The sequence below is a fragment of the Hemicordylus capensis genome, chromosome 12 (genome assembly GCF_027244095.1).
Source record: "Hemicordylus capensis ecotype Gifberg chromosome 12, rHemCap1.1.pri, whole genome shotgun sequence".
In the NCBI taxonomy this organism is placed as follows: Eukaryota; Metazoa; Chordata; class Lepidosauria; order Squamata; family Cordylidae; genus Hemicordylus; species Hemicordylus capensis.
Genome location: NC_069668.1, coordinates 17,030,516 through 17,052,285, shown reverse-complemented (window position 1 = coordinate 17,052,285; position 21,770 = coordinate 17,030,516). Strand labels below are relative to the sequence as shown.

The 21,770-nt window shown below is 49.7% G+C and overlaps 1 protein-coding gene across 20 annotated transcripts in view; it reads left to right on the top strand.

Annotated features, from left to right (window-relative positions):
* The window catches only part of MSI2 (musashi RNA binding protein 2), a 419,652-nt gene that overhangs the window by 186,847 nt on the left and 211,035 nt on the right, over positions 1-21,770 (top strand). The window lies entirely within an intron of this gene.

Below are 21,770 nucleotides of genomic sequence, written 5' to 3'. Positions count from 1 at the left end.
TTTTTCTGTGTAAACTGCTTTGAAAGTTTGGGTTGAAAGGGCAGTATATGCATATGTTTACAGGGTAAAGTGTGCCGTTGAGTCGGTGTGTCGACTCCTGGCGCCCACAGAGCCCTGTGGTTTTTCTTTGGTAGAATCCAGGAGGGGTTGGCCATTGCCTCCTCCCGCGCAGTATGAGATGATGCCTTTCAGCATCTTCCTAGATCGTTGCTGCCCGATAGAGTACCAGCGGGGATTCGAACTGGCAACCTTCTGCTTGTTAGTCAAGCATTTCCCCTCTGTGCCACTTAATACGTGTACTTGGGTGTAAAGTACAGTGTCTAAGTAGTAGTTGTGTTGTAATAGTAGCAGCAGCGCCACCGTCCGGAGGGGTTGCATTTCTGAAGGCTGTCTTGGATGTGGCATGCGGTTCATCTCACCTTTCCTCATGGTGTCGTGGTTAGAGTGCTGGACTAGGACCGGGGAGACCTGAGTTCAAATCCCCATTCAGCCCTAAAACTACTAGCTGGGTGACTCTGGGCCAGTCACTTCTCTCTCAGCCTAGCCTACTTCACAGGGTTGTTGTGAAAGAGAAACTCAAGTATGTAGTACACCGCTCTGGGCTCCTTGGAGGAAGAGCGGGATATAAATGTAATAATGATAATAATAATAATAATTCGGGGATTTATGCATCGTCCTTCCACATGCACACGCTCACAACAACCCTGGGAGGTGGGTAAGGGTGTGCGCGCATGTGTGCGCATGCGCACGCCCCCTGCTCAGATTCACCCGATGGGTTTTAGGGCAGAGGTGGGGCTTTGGACCAGTTTTCCCTCTAAGCCGTGTGCATGTGCATGCGCGCTCACATTTATTTATTTTGTATGCCCACTCAGTTGGTTTTAGATCCTGCTCAGGCTGAATCAGGAAGGTCCCACCCTGATTTTGCACGCGCATGCGCTGCCTTGATGCTGCCGCCCAGAACAAAACTCAATCCATGCACAGTTGAAAAAAAATTAGAGGGGACACTGGTTTGGACCTGTGTATATCCTTCTCCCCTCTCCCTTAAAATAGGCCTCCTCCCCTTGTTTGCATCGTCCTACGTCACCAGCAGCATTCCTGCTGCAGAAGTCCTCTTTCAGAGAGCTTGGCGGTCCTCTGCTTGGAGAGGTGGGCCCCCGAATACGCAAGGTGAGGTGGAGGTGAAGGAAGGAGGAGCAGTGGAGGCGGGCAGGGGCAGGAATAGCAACAGAGGTCTCTTGACACCTCTCCCAGACCGCCTAGGTTATTTTGGGCTGGGAGGTGCTAAGTAAACAAAGTCCCTGGAAGGGAACACGGAGTACCATGAAGCAAGCTCCGAGGAGCATCCGCAGGGTGGCTGCCTCCGTTCTCCATCCTCCTTCCTTCAGCAGCCAACCAGATCCTTTCTCCAGGAAGCCCATAAGCTTCCTCTGCTGCTTTCACACCTGGCAACTACAATTCATGGGTAGACTGCCTCTGGTTGTGGAGGTTCTACAGGTACAACAGATAACCTCTGCTGGACCTCTCCTCCTCCTCCTCCTCCTCCTCAAATCTGTGGCACCAGATGATGTAACAAACATTTTGTTCTTCTTGATCAGGTGTCTCCACTCCACCATTTTGAGGTTTTGAGATATACCGTATTTTACGGACTATAAGACGCTACGGACTATAAGACGCACCTTAATTTTAATCCAGTTTTTCAGAGTTTTAGCATATTAAACTGTTAAAACATATAAGACGCACCTGAATTTTGGCGGATATTTTTCGAGGAAAAAAGTGAATCTTATAGTCCATAAAATACGGTACACTTTTAAAAAAAAAAGTCTTTAAGCATCATAAAGTAAAGTGTGCCGTCGGGTTGGTGTCAGCTCCTGGTGCCCAAAGAGCCCAGTGGTTGTCTTTGGTAGAATACAGGAGGGGTTGACCATTGCCTCCTCCCGCTCAGTATGAGAGGAGGCCTTTCAGCATCTTCTGATATCGCTGCTGGCCCGATAGAGGTGCTTCTTCGAAACAGACCAGCGGGAATTCGAACCGGCAACCTCTGGCTTGATAATCCTGCCTGGTTCTCCAGAGTTTTTAACGGTTTAAATGTTTTAATTGTTAATTACTTTTTTTGGGCTGTTTTTTATAGTTTTGTTTTTAATGGATGGTAATGGTTTTGTTTTGATGTAAACCTCCCTAAGCCATTTTTTGGAAGGGCGGTATATTAACCAAATAAATAAATAATAATTAATAAGAATAAATAGTCAAGCCATTTCCCCGCTGTGCCATTAGGTATAGAGAGCCAGCGTGGTGTAGTGGTGAGAGTGCTGGACTAGGACCAGGGAGACCCGGGTTCAAATCCCCATTCAGCCATGAAACCAGCTGGGTGACTGTGGGCCAGTCACTTCTCTCTCAGCCTAGCCTACTTCACAGGGTTGTTGTGAAAGAGAAACTCAAGTATGTGGTACACCTCTCTGGGCTCCTTGGAGGAAGAGCGGGATAGAAATGTAATAATAATAATACCCCCCGCCCCAAAAGAGAGAGATGTCAGTAAATGTTTATTTTTGCTGACTGGCAGATAAATGTGGATCTAAGATAACATGTATTTGGCCTCAACTCCCCCCCTCCCATTTATCACTCCCCCCCTTACCACTGATGCGTATCTTTGCCTCAGACACCAATGATTGGTAATGGATTCCGAATCTGGCAGGCAGGGAGAAAGCTGACGGCAAACAAGAGAGTCCCCTCTTGAGTACTTGACACTGTTGAGCAGGAATGAGTTTCCTCTTCGTGCATCTGCTGCTTTGAAAGCGGCCTTGATCAAATGCCCTGGCATTTAGCTGGAATTTTCTAGTTAAACTGGAATCCGTTTGCTTTCTCTCTCTCTCTCTCTCTCTCTCTCTTTCTCCCCCTGCTCCGCCTTTTCATCTTCCTTTTATTTAGCATCTCTGGGTGGAGGCCGCCTTTTCTTTGGACCGAGTGTCTATTTTCTTCCCTCCAAAGGGCATTTGGAAAGCACTGACCTGCAATTGTGCGATGGTGAAGGTTATGCATTGAAACCGGTCAAAGCCGGGGCTAAGCGGAGAGGGAACATAGGAACATAGGAAGCTGCCATATACTGAGTCAGACCATTGGTCTATCTAGCTCAGTACTGTCTTCACAGACTGGCAGTGGCTTCTCCAAGGTTGCAGGCAGGAATCTCTCTCAGCCCTATCTTGGAGAAGCCAGAGAGGGAACTTGGAACCTTCTGCTCTTCCCAGAGCGGCTTCATCCCCTGAGGGGAATATCGTCCAGGGCTCCCACATGTAGTCGCCCATCCAAATGCAAACCAGGGCAGACCCTGCTTAGCTATGGGGACAAGTCATGCTTGCTACCAGGAGACCAGCTCTCCTCTCTCTAAGGGGATTTTCTGGTTGGGCTTTGGAAGGCCCGTCTGTAGTACAGTGTCATATCCAGTGTCTGCCGAACTCAGTAGAGTTGCAACGTCTGACCCAAAGCTATTCCTGAATATCCACCCTCCCACACACACACCCGGCCAAATACAGGCAAAGGTAAGGTAAAGTGTGCCATTGAGCCGGTGTTGACTGCTGGCGCCCACAGAGCCCTGTGGTTGAATACAGGAGGGGTTTCCCATTGCCTCCTCCCGTGCAGTAAGAGATGATGCCTTTCAGCATCTTCCTAGATCGCTGAAATATAGTACCAATGGGGATTTGAACCGGCAACTTTTTGCTTGTTGGTCAAGCATTTCCCCTCTGTGCCACTTAAGGCGGGTGGCCAAATACAGAGAGGGCCCTTGTTTTTCCATGTTTTCCATCTTCTTAGCTACCACCGTGAATGTCAAAAACTACAATAGTTGAAACTTGGAGGGCCTGCTGAAGAACGTTGCTCCATCATTCCCATAGGCCTGAGGTTTCAATTATAGTGGTTTCGGCATTTGCGCCCCCACGAGAACAGAATATAGATATAACCTCACTGCAAATTGCTGAAACGGCGAATGGAGAATCCGCGATAAACAAGGGTCTCCTCCTGTATTCTAATAGCCAGCTATTTGAAGCCCCAGGATGGCTATCCAGGCCAGACCTGGGAGGTTGGCAACCCTAGACCCCATTGAGGCAGAGGGGTCAATGGCTTGGGGAGAGTTCAGGGGAAATGGCTCCACCTTCTGGGAGTCCACATGGTGCCCCCCCCCAGCAGTGGTTTTTGCACAGTAGGTCTTGAAAGAAGCCTTTGAAGAGAGCAGGAATGACCAGCTGGGGATAGAAAATGGCGGTCTAGGAATCTCTCAACGGAATCTCTTAACGGAAAATGGTGGTCTAGGAATCTCTCAACGGAATCTCTCAACGGAAAATGGCGGTCTAGGAATCTCTCGATGGAATCTCTCAACGGAAAATGGCGGTCTAGGAATCTCTCGATGGAATCTCTCAACGGAAAATGGCGGTCTAGGAATCTCTCGATGGAATCTCTCAATGGAAAATGGCGGTCTAGGAATCTCTCGATGGAGTCTCTCAATGGAAAATGGCGGTCTAGGAATCTCTCGATGGAGTCTCTCAATGGAAAATGGCGGTCTAGGAATCTCTCGATGGAGTCTCTCAATGGAAAATGGCGGTCTAGGAATCTCTCGATGGAGTCTCTCAATGGAAAATGGCGGTCTAGGAATCTCTCGATGGAGTCTCTCAATGGAAAATGGCGGTCTAGGAATCTCTCGATGGAGTCTCTCAATGGAAAATGGCGGTCTAGGAATCTCTCGATGGAGTCTCTCAATGGAAAATGGCGGTCTAGGAATCTCTCGATGGAGTCTCTCAATGGAAAATGGCAGTCTAGGAATCTCTCGATGGAGTCTCTCAATGGAAAATGGCGGTCTAGGAATCTCTCGATGGAATCTCTCAACGGAAAATGGCGGTCTAGGAATCTCTCAACAGAGTTCTCCACTCTCCAGATGTGCAGATGTTTCAGTGCAGGGCCTGCCTCATTTGTCGGACTTCTGGAATAGGCTCTTGTGAACCCTTCCCGCTGTGTTTGGCCTACAACCCCTAACATCCCTGGCCACTGTGACTGGGGGCGATGGAAGTATGTATGTATGTATGTATGCATGTATTTATTTATTTATTTAACATGTTTTTATGCCACCCAAAACCTACGTCTCTGGGCGGTTTACAAGAAGATAAAAACATCAAACATGAATTAAAAACAAAACCAAGAAATGTAAAACACAACAATTTCAAATTTCTTTAAAACCGTACCCTAAAACAACATGAAAAACAAATCAAAAACAGTATCCGTTAAAAGCCTGGGTGTACAGATGCCTCTTTCAAGACTTTTAAAAAAATTGTCAGAGGAAATTGTAGGCCCACACGAGCCGGGGGTGGGCTGCAGTTGGACACCCCTGTCTTAGGTGGCCTTTCCAAAGTGTCAGAACCATAAAAGCGGCATCTGGGAAGCTCTTCTTTGTTTGGCTGCAGTCCTGAAAAAGCGTCGGGCCTCCGTTCTCCGAGTTTGACCAACTTTGCCTCTTCCTCTGCCAGTTCAGTGCGAGTGAACAAACGAATCTCTTTCCATTTTTTGGCTCCGAGACAGCCTTTTGTGGATGCCTGTAATTCTGAAGACGGTAACAAAGCAGAATGGTGATGCGTGAGAGTTGAGGAAGATTTACTCCAAACGCTTTAAAAGCCCCTTTCCCGCGTGACCCCCACACCCTCCCCATTGTTGGAGCTGAAAACTTCCCTCTCTGCGAGAGGAGCAGTGAGACGGAAGGGAATGGAGACTTGGTGGACAGAAAGGGGAAAATGACGAGAGAAGCGTGGAGTGATTCGGCCTCCCTGACTTAACGGCTAGTTTTCAGCAGTGCCAAAAAGTCCATTTGGTGGCGGTAACAATAGCTTTGACAAAGCACTCCCAGATCTGACTCCTCATTTCTGACTAAGTGCTGTGATTTTTTATTTCTAAAGGAGTGGAGGAGAGGAAGAAGGGGTCGGGTGACGGCTCCCTCAGAAAGCCCCTGCGTTGGGAGGCCGCTTTCGTTTCCAGATGTGAGCGGATTCCATGGCATTTAGCATGCATGCTCAAAGTTGCACCTTGACATGCCTGTGGACCCCTCGGATCTGTGGGGTTCTGCAGTGAGCTTTCTGGGCTAGATGTCCTCAGGTGACACTGGTGTAAATCCTGACCCAGTACAGCTTGTCGCTTCCTCTCAGACCTCTCAGAAAGGAGAGGAGAGCTGGCCTTGTGGTCGCAAGCATGACTTGTCCCCATAGCTAAGCAGGGTCTGCCCTGGTTGCATCTGAATGGGAGACTTGATGTGTGAGCACTGCAAGAGATTCCCCCTCAGGGGATGAAGCCGCTCTGGGAAGAGCTGAAGGTTCCCAGTTCCCTCCCTGGCTTCTCCAAGATAGGGCGGAGAGAGATTCCTGCCTGCAACCTTGGAGAAGCCACTGCCAGTCTGTGAAGACAATACTGAGCTCGATAGACCAATGGTCTGACTCAGAATATGGCAGTTTCCTATGTTCCTATGACCCCTCCACACTCCAGCCAACTGGGGCAATTTGTGCAAAATACCAGGGCTGGGGTGCAGACGGCGAGAAGCCCTGCTAGTTGAACCCTGTGAGAAAGAGCATGGCCCCTTGGGCAGCCTGTTGGGGAACGGAGCGTTGAGGAGCAGGCTGAGCTCCTGGCCTCTTATTCTGGGAGCTCTCCAAGGTGTGGGGCAGCCCCGGTGTCTGTGTCTGGAGTAGGACATTCTGGAGGCCAGGGCTGCTTTAGGCCTGGGCGCACCCAGAGCTGCAGACATGGATCATCGGGGGTCAGATATTACTTGTAACTGCTGTGAGGGTTAACGAGACGGAAGGAAGAACTGGTCGGTGGCGTGTTGAACCTTAAACCCTCTGTGTGTCCATGTTCCATCTCTGAGATGCTGCTCCACACTGGTGTGAAATTAGGCCAGGGGACGCATCGGCACTCAGAGGCCAGGCCCAGGACAGTGAAATCTGTACAGTGGTCCCTCGACTTACGAAGATAATCCGATCCGAACGCACGTTCGTAGGTCGGAATTTTCGTAAGTCGAAAAGCGTATCCACGGAGGTCCGGAAACACTCGTAAGTCGAGGAAACCGCATCTAAAAATTCGTAGGTCGAGGAAGCCGCATCTAAACCGGCAACGACTTCCGGTATTTTTTGTCGTTGGTATGTCGAAATCTTCGGATGTCGAGTGCTTCGTAAGTCGAGGGACCACTGTATCTTTCAAACAACCACCCCCCACCCCAAGATATCATTTTGAGCTTTGGGTGGTCCGCAGCAACTTGCTCTCTTGCTTGAGCAGCTGCGACCTCAGGGCAGTGCCGAAACTAATCTGCAGCATCCAATAGATAGCGAATGAAGAATATCCGTTTTTGCTGAAGAGCAGGCAACAGAAGTAATCTGCACTGCTCCGCGGAAATAAATAAGTTTGAAAAGAAATCTTTCCATGTATTGTCGTTATAAATACCCTTTAAATTGAGTCTGAACGGCAGTGTGCCGTTGGACGGTCTTGGAGGAGCCAGTCGGGATGCATTTCATGCTCTCGGTGAGCGTCGGACGACGACGACACATTTCGCTTCGCTGCCCTCTCGCTTCGCACCCGATTCTAGCTCCTCCACAGCCGCATTTCTTTGGAGAGTTCAGAGAGATCATTGGTCGGTCAGAGAGGGCGATATGGCTTCAGCTCGAGAGTTTTAGGATGCAGCCCAAGTGGTCCTTGGATTGACTCAAGAAAGCACACAGTTTGAGGTCGGGAGACAAGCCCCATGCACTGGACACCTGGTGGTTTTAATTGTAATTTGTGTGCCGCAGGGATGTTGCCTTGAGTTCCGTGATGGGAAAATGGTGGAATATAAAGGGAATTGATCATCGTTCGGAGGGTGACTCCAATTTAATCAGTTTTTAGAAGATTCAGTCCGCAAGGGTTGGGGGGTGCCCTCCTGATATCCCTCGAGGTCTTGCCATGGCAGTTCCGGGACCCCTCTCCACGCTGCCCTACCCGTATTTAGGGACAGACCTCTTCTGTTGCCTCCTCCGCCCCCAGACACGACTGGTTTGGGAATGTGCTCCCTGTCAGAATAAGAGCCTCAGCATCTCTGGTAGCTTTTAAAAACACACTCTTAAGGTTCGCCTGTTCAGCCAGGCCTTCAGTTAAATGTTGAATGGTTTTGATTTTACATTGGTTTCAATGTATTTTTAATGGTTTGTGTTGTGTTTTAACCTTCTGTCAATCGCCTAGAGGGGTGTGGGGTGGTGGGTTTTTTTTGGCTATATAGGGAAGCCACCGAATGGCGCCGCGGGGAAATGACTTGACTATCAAGCCAGAGGTTGCCGGTTCGAATCCCCGCAGACTATGGGAAACGCCGATATTGGGCAGCAGCGATCTAGGAAGATGCGGAAAGGCATCATCTCATACTGCGCGGGAGGAGGCAATGGGCAACCCCTCCTGTATTCTACCCAAGACAACCACAGGGCTCTGTGGGCACCAGGAATCCACACTGACTCAACGGCACAACTTTACCTTTCATGTGTGAACTAATAAAATTAGTCAAGTCTGTGGAGGAAAGCAGGGAGAGATTCTAGGATGTGGAGTTTTGGTCTGGGTCCCAAAGATCAGGGAGTGAGCTTGACTTGACTGCACAAATCTAGTGCCTGGCAGAGGCGTATCTAGGGAAAATACTGTAGCACCCTGTCCAAATATCTGACACCCATCTTTCAGATAACTTTACCATAATATCAGCTGAAAAATACAAGTCAAGCTCATTAATCTTTTAATATTTCAAGAACTATTTAACAATGGACGTAGCCAGACCAAAAAATGCTGGAAAACTACAAATTTCAGTATGCTGGGGCTCATGAAATACCTAAATATTATCTGGAGGTGTACTTGGAAAACTAAACAGAAGTGTCTGTCTAATTCTCTACTATGCATTGTAGCATCACTGTTACATAAGTTTTGAAAATAAATGGCGAATTTGACTTTTCCCAGATACTCTGAAAATAATTAAAGGATTTGCAGAGTAAACTGTGTCACTGCTTGGAATATATTCTAGTATTTCAGAAAGACAGTTAAAATGAGAGAAAGAGAGCAAGAAACTCCCTGTGGGACTTAATACTAAGGATTTCACACTGATTCAAAGACAAACTCGCCATTAATAGGCATATTATTAAGACATCACTTTTAACTCACTTATCACAAGAAGCAACGTAAGAGCAAATGAATACAATCCTAGCTCATAAGCTTCAGCTCAGTATTCACAAGCCCTGATTCTCTGTACATACTGCCAAACTGAATATGTGTACAGTGACTTATATTATATTGAATTTAAAAAGGATTTTTTTTACCTGTATCCCCTCTGGGGGGCTTCCTAAAGGCTGTGGGGGGATCTGCAAAGGTTCCCCCTCCCCCTGCTGGCCTCCAGGGCCTCGCAGGGACCATTTACAGTGGCCATTTTAAAAAAAATTTTTTTTAAAAAAAATGGCCACTGAATACAAAATGGCTGCTGTGCATGCTCAAATGGGCTCTGCGAGGCCTGGCATGGCCTAGGGCCTCACAGAGGCGATTTGATAATGTGCGGTGGCCATTTTGTTTTCGGTGGCCATTTTTAAATTTTTAAAGAAATGGCGCCCTCTTCAAGTGGTGCCCAGGGCATGTGCCCTGCCTGCCCCACCCTAGATACGCCCCTGGTGCCTGGATACCATTTCTCCCTCCTGCAGTCCTAATTTGCCTGTGAGCCATTGCGAGGGTCCTTTGGGAGCCAAAAGGCAACGTGGAGATTTTGAAAACAAAGGTCTCTCCCTCCGTAACCTACGTGGGCAAGGAAATCCCAGTGGGGTGGGTGCTTGGCAACCTCCACAACAAAACCAGCCTGTACTTATTAGTATCTTTATATGCTTCCAAGACTCTCCCTGCCTTGCCACACCCACCCAGTACTGACCTCTGTGATTGATGCCTTGGTGGAAGGAAAGAAAGAAAGAAAGAAAGAAAGAAAGAAAGAAAGAAAGAAAGAAAGAAAGTTAAAAAGTTAAAACAGGATGTAAAAGATAATGGGAGATAGCAGAGCTGGTGCAATCAGTGAATGGGCTCGCCCGATGGTCTCCTCCTTGGGCTGAAGTTGGTGTGGCTCCGCAGCAACTCCAAATGCAGGACGGCTGCTCATGTGGCAGGAACCAGAGGCCGCGCACAGAATGTGCCCATCCTCGTGGAAGACAGTGAATGCGTCACGTCATACACCACCTTCGGCTGAGTGATAAATTGCCTCTTTATCTGCTGTTGTCCAGGGAGAGCCACATCAGGGAAAGGAAAGAGATGTTTCACGCCATCAGCTAACACTTTTGGAAGGAGACCAGCACTCACACTGTTTGGACTAAGATAGATCTGAGTGTGCTGTGTCATCGTGAGGGAATCCTCCTAATATCTAGCACTAGACGTAGGGACAATAGGAACAGAGGAAGCTGCCATATACTGAGTCTGACCCTTGGTCCCTCTCGCTCAGGATTGTCCACCCAGACTGGCAGCGGCTTCTCCAAGGTTGCAGGCAAGGATCTCTCTCAGCCCTATCTGGAGATGTTGCCAGAGAGGGAACTTGGGACCTTCTGTATGCAGGTGCTCTTCCCAGAGCGACCCCACCCCCTGAGGCAAATCTCTTCCAGTGCTCTTCCATTTGGTCTCCCATTCAAATGCAAACCAGGGCAGACCCCCCTTAGCAAAGGGGACAATTCATGCTTGCTACTACCAGACCAGCTCTCCTCGTGGAAGCTGGGAGAGAAGAGAGCAGAGACCGGCCGTCCCAGAACTTAAGCGTTAATATTTTACCACTCATGAACTGCACGGTTATTTCTGAACCTAGTGGTTATCTACAAGCATACTTCTTTTGATTTGGGTCTAAGTAAACCACCCAGAGACATAAGTTTTGGGTGGTATAAAATATGTTAAATAAAATAAGGGTTTTTTTCAGTGGGACAAGGCGGTGGAAGGAGTTGTGAGAGCTCTCTTTTCCACAGGCAAGGGGCCACTTATTTATCTATACACCCTCCCCTTTCTCCAAGCTGTTCAAGGCTCCCTGGAGAAAGAGAGAGAATAATTGGTCCGGTGTGATCCTGTGGGTAAGGTTTCCAGCTCTGACTGAAGGTATTTCTGTAGGTTTCCCACCCCACCCCCAGCATCAAGCCTTTACAATCTCGATTGAATGGCAGGGAATGCCCATTGAAATGAACTGGTTCCTTCCGAACGGCCGAGGGATGCATTGGATTTCTGAATGCCCAATGGCCATTGGGAAATTCCATGCATCCCTATGGCCATTCCGGAGGAACCAGTGCATTTCGGTGGGCATCCCCTTTCATCCAGAGATGTAAGTTTGGGGCGGTATAAAAATATGTTGAATAAATACCCTCATTTTAGTCTTAGAGAGTCTTCATGATCAGATGTGTGGTGTTAGCCTAGTGGGAGAGGAACAAAGGAATCTTCCCCGGCCTTCCCTGGAGACGATGCCACGGATTCAACCTGGGACCTTGCTGCGTGCAAAGCATGAAGAGAGCATGGCGCCCGTGCGCACTAGCGATGTGCACAAAACCACTTTTCGCGGTTCGGGTCCGATACTGGGCTCGAACCGAACCAGGCTCGGCTCAAATTCGAGCTGGTTCGGGCCCAGTTTGGAGGTGCCAGGGACTTAGTTTTTTTAAAAAAATTGGAGGGCTTACTGCCTCCAGGGCTTTGGGGGGGTGTTGCTGGTGGCCGTGGGGGATCTCTGTTGGCCCCCCTTCCCCCCACCGGCCTCCCCCCAGCCTCGCTCGCCCATTTCAGCCCGTTTGGGGGGCATTCTGGCCCTTTCAGAGGTGGCGGTGGCCGTTTTGGAGGCCACAGTGTATGCGCCCTGACCATTGGCAGGGCCGGGGGTTAGTGGTTTCGGCTCGACCTCGAGCCAGACCGGCTCGATGTCAAACCAGGTCGAGGGGCAAGCCAGTTCGCACATCTCTAGTGTGCACTGCTCAAATGACACACTTTAGACTTTCCTGCAGAAAGCCTCTGGACGCCCCGATTGGTATATATGGAAATGAGTGTTGCATAAGCATCCTCCGACGACAAGGCCTACAATTTAGCCTGCCTGTTTCCTCATGGTAATGGACTTGCGGCCCCCCGAGGAGGTGCGCCTTCTCCCTGTATCGCCACAGCGCCAAAATGCTGACCTTGGGCAAATGGTGATCCAATGTCTTCATCGGTCCGACACCCCAAGCCCTTTGGGGGAAGAACAGAATACGAACGTAATAAATCAAAACAGCAGTCTTGAGGGCAGGAATTTGCTCCACTTTGCATTTTTGGCCTGGATACGTTCTCCTAATCTCCAGATGCCCCAAATCTGCCATTGAATTTAATATTTAATTCAAAGGTTATTTTATATTTATGCATCTCAGCACCTTTAGGCTGGAAGTGTGAGCTTTGCACAGCCAACGAGAGAGAGCACTTTAATGCGCAACTCTCAGATTACCTTTTGGATGTCGTGGCGTCTCTGCCAGGTGACCATACCATGTAGGTTTGGGTGGTGAGGACTGTGGGCAGGGGCGTATCTAGGGTAGGGCAGGCAGGGCACGTGCCCCGGGCGCCACTTGAAGGGGGCGCCATTTTTTAAAATGAAAAAGAAATTGTTTAATGGCCACCAAAAACAAAATGGCCACCGCACATGCTCAAATGGCCTCTGCAAGGCCCTAGTATCTGGGGAAAGTAAATTCTCCATTTATTTTTAGAACTTATGTAATAGTGATGCTACAATGCATAGTAGAGAATTAGACAGGCACTTCTGTTTAGTTTTCCAAGGACACCTCCACATAGAATTTGGGTATTTCATGAGTCCCAGCATACTGAAATTTGTAGTTTTTGAGCATTTCTTGGTCTGGCTATGTCCACTACTAAATAGTTTTTGAAATATTAAAAGATGAACGAGCTTGAGTTGTATTTTTGAGCTGATATTATGGTAAAGTTATCTGAAAGATGGGTGTCAGATGTTTGGTCAGGGGGCGCGATTTCAGTGCTTGCCCTAGGCGCTATTTTCCCTCTGACTATGGGGTGAGACCTGGTGGGTCCCCCACCCCGAAGGGGTGGCAAATCCTGGCCAGGAATAGGCATTGGTGGGAAGGTGTTTGCTTTGTTTCCCCCGCCCCCTTTCTCTCCGAAGCTTGGGTTGTGCATGGGGCAGAATGAGGTGGTACAGTCCTGACGTGGCGGAGTGGACCGCAAAACAAAATCTGTAGGGAGAAGCGTGCAGGCCGTGTAAAGGTAAAGTGTGCCATTGAGTCAGTGTCGACTCCTGGCAACCACAGAGCCCCGGTGGTTGTCTTGGGTAGAATGCAGGAGGGGTTGACCATTGCCTCCTCCTGCACACTATGAGATGATGCCTTTCAGCATCTTCCTATATATAGCTGCTGCCCGATAGAGTACCAGCGGAGATTCGAACCCGCAACCTTCTGCTTGTTCGTCAGGCATTTCCCCGCTGCGCCACTTAAGGTGGCTGCTGGCAGTGCAGTGCGATGAAATATCTAGGAGAGGAGAGCTGGTCTTGTGGTCGCAAGCATGACTCGTCCCCATAGCTAAGCAGGGTCTGCCCTGGTTGCATATGAAAGGGAGACTAGAAGTGTGAGCACTGGAAGAAATTCCCCTTAGGGGATAATGAGGCCGCTCTGGGAAGAGCAGAAGGTTTCAAGTTCCCTCCCTGGCAGCATCTCCAAGAGAGGGCTGGGAGAGAGACTCCTGCCTGCCACCTGGGAGAAGCCGCTGCCAGTCTGTGAAGACAATACTGAGCTAGGTCTGACTCAGTATATGGCAGTTTCCTATGTTCCTTCCTATGTTCCTATCTTTGTCAAGAAAGTAGTGCAGTTCTCTTTCAGCTGGTTAGGAAAGCCATCTTTATGTTCGGCATTGGCTCCCTGCCCCCTCTCTGCAAAAACTCAAAGCAATGGGTCTAGAGACCCATGCCGGGCACCATGACTCTGCGGAGTCCAAATGTGTGATCCTTCCCGTCAAAACTGGCCGTCCCACCTATGTGAACTGGACTCTAAAACGTGTCCCCCAGAATCCGCTCCCCCACCCTACCCCGGATCCTCTCAGTGGAAAGGTTGATCTAGAAGAGAATCCATGTAGGGACCTCTGGTCTCTCGGATAAAATATGGCAGACCTGGAGAAACGTCTCTGGGCTGCAAGCTGTCAGGAACAGAGTTTTCTTGGCTGGCTTTGGCCTCCGTTTGACACTTCTCTGCCTTTGCCAGCATGGAAGAAACAAGCCATGGTGATGCAACGCTTCCCTGACGTTATGGATGTGAAGATGCTGAAAGGCATCATAGGAACATAGGAAACTGCCATATACTGAGTCAGACCATTGGTCTATCTAGTTCAGTATTGTCTTCACAGACTGGCAGCGGCTTCTCCAAGGTTGCAGGCAGGAATATCTCTCAGCCCTCTCTTGGAGATGCTGCCAGGGAGGGAACTGGGAACCTTCTGCTCTTCCCAGAGCGGCTTCATCTCCTGAGGGGAATATCTTGCAGTGCTCACACATCAAGTCTCCCTTTCATATGCAACCAGGGCAGACCCTGCTTAGCTATGGGGACAAGTCATGCTTGCTACCACAAGACCAGCTCTCCTCTCATCTCTCATCTCATACTGCGCGGGAGGAGGCAATGGTCAACCCCTCCTGTATTCTACCCAAGACAACCACAGGGCTCTGTGGGGGCCAGGAGTCGAAATCGACTTGACGGCACACTTTACTTTTTTTTAACTTTTCATCCTAATGGGGTGTGTTGCGATAGAGCCAGGTTTCCTGACTTTCCCAGCACAGGAAAAACAGTTTTTCTTCCCCCTGCCTTATCCTGTTTAAATCTCTCTTATTTTTGTCTAAACAAACCCGGTGAAATTTGCCGTTGTATAAGGTTAGTGCGTGCCAATAAACAGAAACCTGTTCCCAGTCAGACGTGTTCTCCTTTTACGATGGTTGGATTTACTGCCGGAAGTATTCCGAAGATGCTCTGTAATTAGCATCTGGAGAGTTTTAAGGGGCTGTTTTTGAAATTTCCTGACACTCGGAGCAGCATGTGTGTTTGATCTCTCTAAGGTTCCCTCTGCCCTGGGGTCCTGATAGGTTTTCATACCTCTCTAGAACTTTTTCCATGGCTCCCAGAGAAGGATAAGCTGGTCTTTTGGTGGCGACCACAAGAATGGTCCCTTTTGCTAAGCAGGATCTGCCTTGGTTTGCATTTGGATGGGAGACGGCATGCGAGCGCTGTCTGCTGTGAGGTATTCCTCTGAATCAGGGATGGGTCCTTTAGTTCAGTGAAGGATCATCTGTTTTGAATTCAGAAGGCCCTAGGTTCAGTCCCTGGCGACATCAGAATGGGCTGAGAGAGACTCCTGCCTGCCACCTGGGAGAAGCCGCTGCTGCCAGTCTGTGAAGACAATACTGAGCTAGGTGGACCAAGGGTCTGACTCAGTATATGGCAGCTTCCTGTGTCTGTCTGCCTTCTGAGCAACCCAAAGCACGCAAGTTGTCATGTTCCTGTGGACATAGAAAATTTCCTTGCGAGTTGATGGTCAACTTTTATGGCCATGCAGAAGACCTCATATGGGATAGCAAAAGCAATGACCTTCCTCTCATCAACAACTACCTGGGGTCCACCTGAGCATCAGTCTGCCCAGAAGTTTCCCTTCGGGCCCCACTTTTCAGAAGCCCAATAACGGCACACAGAGATTAATCTATAAATAACGTTTGTCCTCCCGAACTGTCCCTTGAGAACAGTCTTTATGGGGCTTTGTTTCTGCTTTTATAGGTTTCGGTGGCATTGAGCCCACAAAGGCAGAAGCGGATGTTTTTCTTCCCGAGAGTTAATTGCGGCCGCTCTAGTGAGACCCCCTTTGCCTCGCTGTGGGGCATTAGAGGGGATACGGAGGCCGTTTTTAACACGGCATTTCAAAGTGGGGCGTTATTGTGATTAACGGGCATAAATCAGCAATGAGTAAATAATGTGAAATATTTATTTTCATTAGCTGTTTGCTTAATGCCATTAATGGCTGGAAAATGCCCTCCGGGCTCGGTTGTGAATATGTGTGTGTAGTGTTTTCGTTCATCATGGCAGGAGGCTTTTGAAGCAGCTCCCGGACAGATCGGGAAAGCCACCGTTCACTTCCTGGGCGCAGAAGGAGCACGTCTGAATGGGCAGACGTGTGTCTTGGCCCATCTGCGAGTATCCATTCATATTGTGGTCGTAGCGCTGTAGATCTTATCGTCCAACCTCTGGGTTAGTGCAGAAATCGGGGGGCTTTTCCGTTTGGAAAAGAGGCGGCTACGGGGAGATCGGGTAGAGGCTTATGGAGCGAGGCATGGCACGGAGAGAGTGGATGGAGAGAACTTTTCCTCCCTCTCTCACAACACGAGGACCAGAGAGAGTTCTTACAACCAGTGTAGTGAAAGAGGGGAAAACAGTTCTCTCCGTCTACTCTCTCCACACCATGCATATATCTGTATAAACCTCTACCCTGACTCCCATGAAACTGAAGGTCAGGAAATGTAGGACCCAACCGAGGGAAGTCCTTTCCCACAATAATTCATCTATGGAACTCTCTGCCACAGGATGTGGGGATGGCCACCAGCTTGGATGGCTTGGAGATGGCGTTGAGGTTTATGGAGCGAGGCATGGCGCGGAGAGAGTGGATGGAGAGAACTTTTCCTCCCTCTCTCACAACACGAGGACCAGAGAGAGTTCTTACAACCAGAGGGAGAAACCGTTCTCTCCGTCTACTCTCTCCACACCACGCATCTATCTGTATAAACCTCTACCCTGACTCCCATGAAACCGAAGGTCAGGAAATGTAGGACCCAACCGAAGGAAGTCCTTTCCCACACACCGCGCGTAATTCATCTATGGAACTCTCTGCCACAGGATGTGGGGATGGCCACCAGCTTGGATGGCTTGGAAAGTCCTCACTCACCCCCCCCCCCCCAATTCTCTGCTGCCCCATAGACTGTTTCTGTCTCATCGACAGGGTTGTGGTTGTGAAGATAAAAGGAAGGGAGCTGAGCCTTTTCTATACCCACTGGAGCTCCTTGAAGGGGAACCATGTGGCCAAGGATGTCCGTGCCATATGTAAAGTGCCATAAAGCAATATGTGGGATGGGGATCTGTTAAGTTGGGCGTTTAAAGGTTTCTGCGACTGCATATTTGCATCAATCTACCTGTTTTATATTCTTGCGTTCTTGTGAGTTCAGTTGGTGTTCGTGCCCTCAAGAACCCACGTGTGAAATACACTGCGAGTGTCATGGCGTGTGTGTTTGGAGGGGGATGATGCTTAACTTGCAGGGGGGGGGGCTTGAAAAGGCCTTTAGTTCCCGGCTCCATAATTGCCTAAGTGCCTCTCTGGTGCCATCCAAACCCTGTGGAGAGGATGCTGAATGCTGCCCCTCTTATAAGAGCGCAGCAGATGGGACCTTAAAAAAAAGAAAGAAAGAAAGTCGTTTTCGCTTTCTTGGCTGGAAATGGAAATCCAGTCTGTTAATTGCACAGGTTGCCTTTTCTTCTTCTTCTCCTCGCAAAGCCATCGCATGAACACAATGTTCCATCCCGTTGCAGCCTTTTTACCCTGCAAGGCTTTAGAGCTGGCACGCTAGCATTAAATATAAAAGATTTCCATAATACGGATGGTTCCTGAGTGGGTGCTGTCTTAGAGGACATTGATTTCTGTTGCTCTGGTTGTTGTGGTGGTGTGTGTGTGTGTTTGTGTGCGCGCGCGCGCATCTCTTCGTCTCTGGCCCATCCTTCTCGCTGACTTTCAATTGCCTTTGAAATGCCAGTTTATTCTGAATAAACTGCCCTTTTTTGTGTCCAATTGGACGTTGGATGCTTTTTGTTTGAAGAACGCTGCCTCTGTCATTTTTGATATCTTTTGAGGGTAGCTTGCTTTTGCTTTGCTTTTTTTTTGTATGCAGAAGCAGAAAGCACAATTAGAATACAGTTATATATTCTCCTAGTTATTAAAGCTTGGATTAACATGACATAAACTTTTGTCTGGGGAATTCTTTGCTGTGGCTCGGGGAGTGTTTCGGTGTGACAGTAATAGGGCTCCCGTTAATATACTAGAATCTGTGTTCGGAGGCAGAACAAAAGAGGTTTATTTGAAGCTTGAATTACAAAGGTGGAATTATCATTGTGAACAATCCGCTGAGATCAGGGCTTAATTATTGTATCTTATGTTACTTCAATATAATAAAGTGAAGTCGAGGGAGGTACCCTCCCCCCCCCCGCCGCCGCTTCCCTTAAATAGGAAGCAGACAGCTTGTCGATCATAGAGAGTGGAGAACCAGACTGTCTCCATTTTGCCTTTGCACCAGGGGTGCTCCATGCATCTGTTCCCACAGTCAAACCCCCTGATCTTCGAGAGTGGTTTTCAATGGTGCAGAGGGACCTCCCGTTCCAGAATCACAAATCCTCACTTAGGAGCATAGGAACATAGGAAACTGCCATATACTGAGTCAGATCCTTGGTCTCTCTAGCTCAGTATTGACTTTGCAGACTGGCAGCGGCTTCTCCAAGGTGGCAGGCAGGAGTCTCTCTCCCAGCCCTATCTCGTTGGAGATGCTGCCAGGGAGGGAACTTTGAGAACCTAGATGCTCTTTCCAGAGCGGCTCCATCCCCTGAGGGGGAATCTCTTCCACTGCTCACACTTCTAGTCTCCCTTTCATATGCAACCAGGGCGGACCCTGCTTAGCTAAGGGGACAAGTCATGCTTGCAACCACAAGACCAGCTCTCCTCTCCTAAAAAGATCTCAAGTACAGAGCCAGGAAAGATCTTAGGGAATATAGGAAGCTGCCAGATACTGAGCCAGACCCTTGGTCCACCTAGCTCAGTATTGTCTTCACAGACTGGCAGCGGCTTCTCCAAGGTTGCAGGCAGGAGTCTCTCTCAGCCCTCTCTTGGAGATGCTGCCAGGGAGGGGACTTGAAACCTTCTGCTCTTCCCAGAGCGGCTCCATCCCCTGAGGGGAATATCTTGCAGTGCTCACACTTCTAGTCTCCCATTCATATGCAACCAGGGCAGACCCTGCTTAGCTATGGGGACAAGTCATGCTTGCGACCACAAGACCAGCTCTCCTCTCACTTGTTACCTGTCTGCAGTCTCTCCATGGTAAATCGTCATGACCCCAAATCCGGTATCCCCCGATCTGTCTGCCTCGCCTTCCGGGTACAGTTATTTACGTTACGCCGAATGCGTGCTCAACCGTGCTTCCAGTCTCTACCCACATTCCCTTTTCAGAGGAACATTCACACAACCCGCATGTACACGTGTATAAACACCTTCTGGATCCAAGTATAACATGAACGTCTGAATAGGGCTCATGTCTTTGTGTGTGTGCCCATGCTCGTGGTGGCCACACGAGAAAGAGCACCTGCCCGCTTGCCTGCAGAAGATCCCAGGTATCTTCCGGAAGCATCTCCAAGGTGAGGCTGGGAGAGACTCCTGCTTGCAGCCTCGGAGAAGCCGCTGCTGCCAGCCTGGGTGGACACTTACTGAGCAAGGTGGGCCGAGGGTCTGACTCAGTAGACGGCCGCTTCCTAAGAGCATACCAACCCATGGCTACTGATCCGGATGGCTCCCTACTACCTCCAGGTTCAGAGGAAGGATGCTTCTGCATCCCCAGTGCTGGGGTCCTGCTTGTGAGATCCCCTTTGGGGGTCATTCAGTTGGCCATTTGGGGCAACAGGATGCTGGCCTCGGTAGGCCTTGGGCCTGATCCCACAAGGCTCCCACAGACTCTTTGGCAGGAACGCCGGAGACATGTAAACACACCCCACGATCTCCAGAGGTCCAGCACGGCTAGATTATTTTAGGGGGAGTCGGTGTGCACTCAGCAGTGGGGCAGAGATCCGTGTGTCCTCTCCCTGCCTGCCCCCAGTCGTCCGTGAAGCACCAAACCACCCCCCCACCACCCCCCGGTTCTCAGGAGACTTCCTCCCCCCCCCCAACAAGACACTGTCACCGGGCCGTTCATGCCTCTTCATGGGGAGATGCCGACGGTAATAACAATCACTGCCCCTGACTTCCGAAGGTCACGGCTGACGTAAATGGTTGCAGGGAACGGAAGGAGTCCAATTTCAAATAAAAATATTCCTTGTTGCTGGAGTGCAGGGGGGGGGGTTGTTTGCTGGAGTGCAAGTGTGTGTGTGTGTGTGTGTGGGGAGAGAGAAACCTGCATCGCGCCAAAGGCTTCGGCATTTCTTCCCCTGCTAGCAAAAGGGGATGAAAAACGGGCGGGAGCGTGTTGTTTTTTGCGTGTGTGTGTGTTTCAAAACGGGTGGCCGGTGATCTGTCAAAAGGACGAGCTCTTTCGTGGCTGACAGGTAAGCAGCGTCTCTGCCCACCAAGAAGTGCGGCTCACGGGACTGGTGCGTCCAAAATCTCGGAAGCAACGAACACCTGGGCAGAGACGGTGCTGGTGGTGAATGAGCGGCCTGCCCCAACCTGGCTAGGTGCTGCCATCTCTGAAACTTTTCCTGTGAGTCATCCAGCCGGTTCACACCACACCTGGTTCACACCACACCTGCTCACCTGTCCAGCCCCGCCCTTCCTAACCCTGCCTACCTTAGGGCAGATGCCTTCTCTCCTGTTCAACCCCTCCCTGAGCAGTTTCCCCATCAGGTTGGCTTCCTGTTGCTTGGCGGGGACCCTCTTTGCCACTCCGTAGCTTCAGATGCTTTGCTGGAGCAGCTGTGTCTTCGAGGACCGGGGTTTGTTTAAATTGATTGATTGATTAAGTGCCATCAAGTTAGTGTCGACTCTTAGCGGCCACAGAGATAGATTCTCTCCAGGATGGTCTGCTTTCCACTTGGCCTTTCAGGTCTCTCAGTGGTGCGTTCATGGCTGTCGTCATCGAGTCATAGGAACAGAGGAACTTAGGAAGCTGCCGTCTACTGAGTCAGACCATTGGTCTATCGAGCTCAGCATTGTCTTCACAGACTGGCAGCGGCTTCTCCCAGGTTGCAGGCAGGAATCTCTCTCAGCCTGATCTTGGAGATGCTGCCAGGGAGGGAACTTGGAAGTTAGATGCTCTTCCCAGAGTGGCTCCATCCCTTGAGGGGGAATCTCTTCCAGGGCTCACACCTCAAGTCTCCCATTCATATGCAACCAGGGCAGACCCTGCTTAGCTACGGGGACAAGTCATGCTTGCGACCACAAGACCAGCTCTCCTCTCCCGGACTAGCTCTCCTCTCTGGCCATCTACTTTGCTGCTGGCCGTCCTCTTCTTCTCTTTCCTTCCACTTTCCCCAGCATCACGGACTTCTCAAGGGAGCTGGGTCTTGGCATCATGTGTCCGGAGTAGGATAGTTTGAACCTGGTCATTTGTGCCTCGAGTATGTGTTTCTCCAGTCTATGCATTTCTCCGGTATATTGTGCCTCGAGTATATTTCTCCAGTATGTGTTTTCTGTTCATGCCTCCCACCTTTCTTCCATCAAGGTGGCCTCTGTGGAGTTTCTGGGCCATCTTCCTCCACTGGCCGGGTGGCCTCAGACCTTGCCTCGGGGGACCAGTTTCCCCACCTTGGATTATGACAATCCTATTTCTGCTGCTGGCTTGCCAAGAACAGTTTTCATCGTTTGCACCTGGGGATGCGTCCCGACGCCTTTTGAGCACCCACCTGATGGTGCCTCGCCTTGCGTTCTAGTTCACGTTGTAATGGAAAACAAAATTTTAATAAGCCAGTCAGGCCGAGGGGGAGAGGAAGAGAGCAGAAAAGCGGACAGGAAATATAACT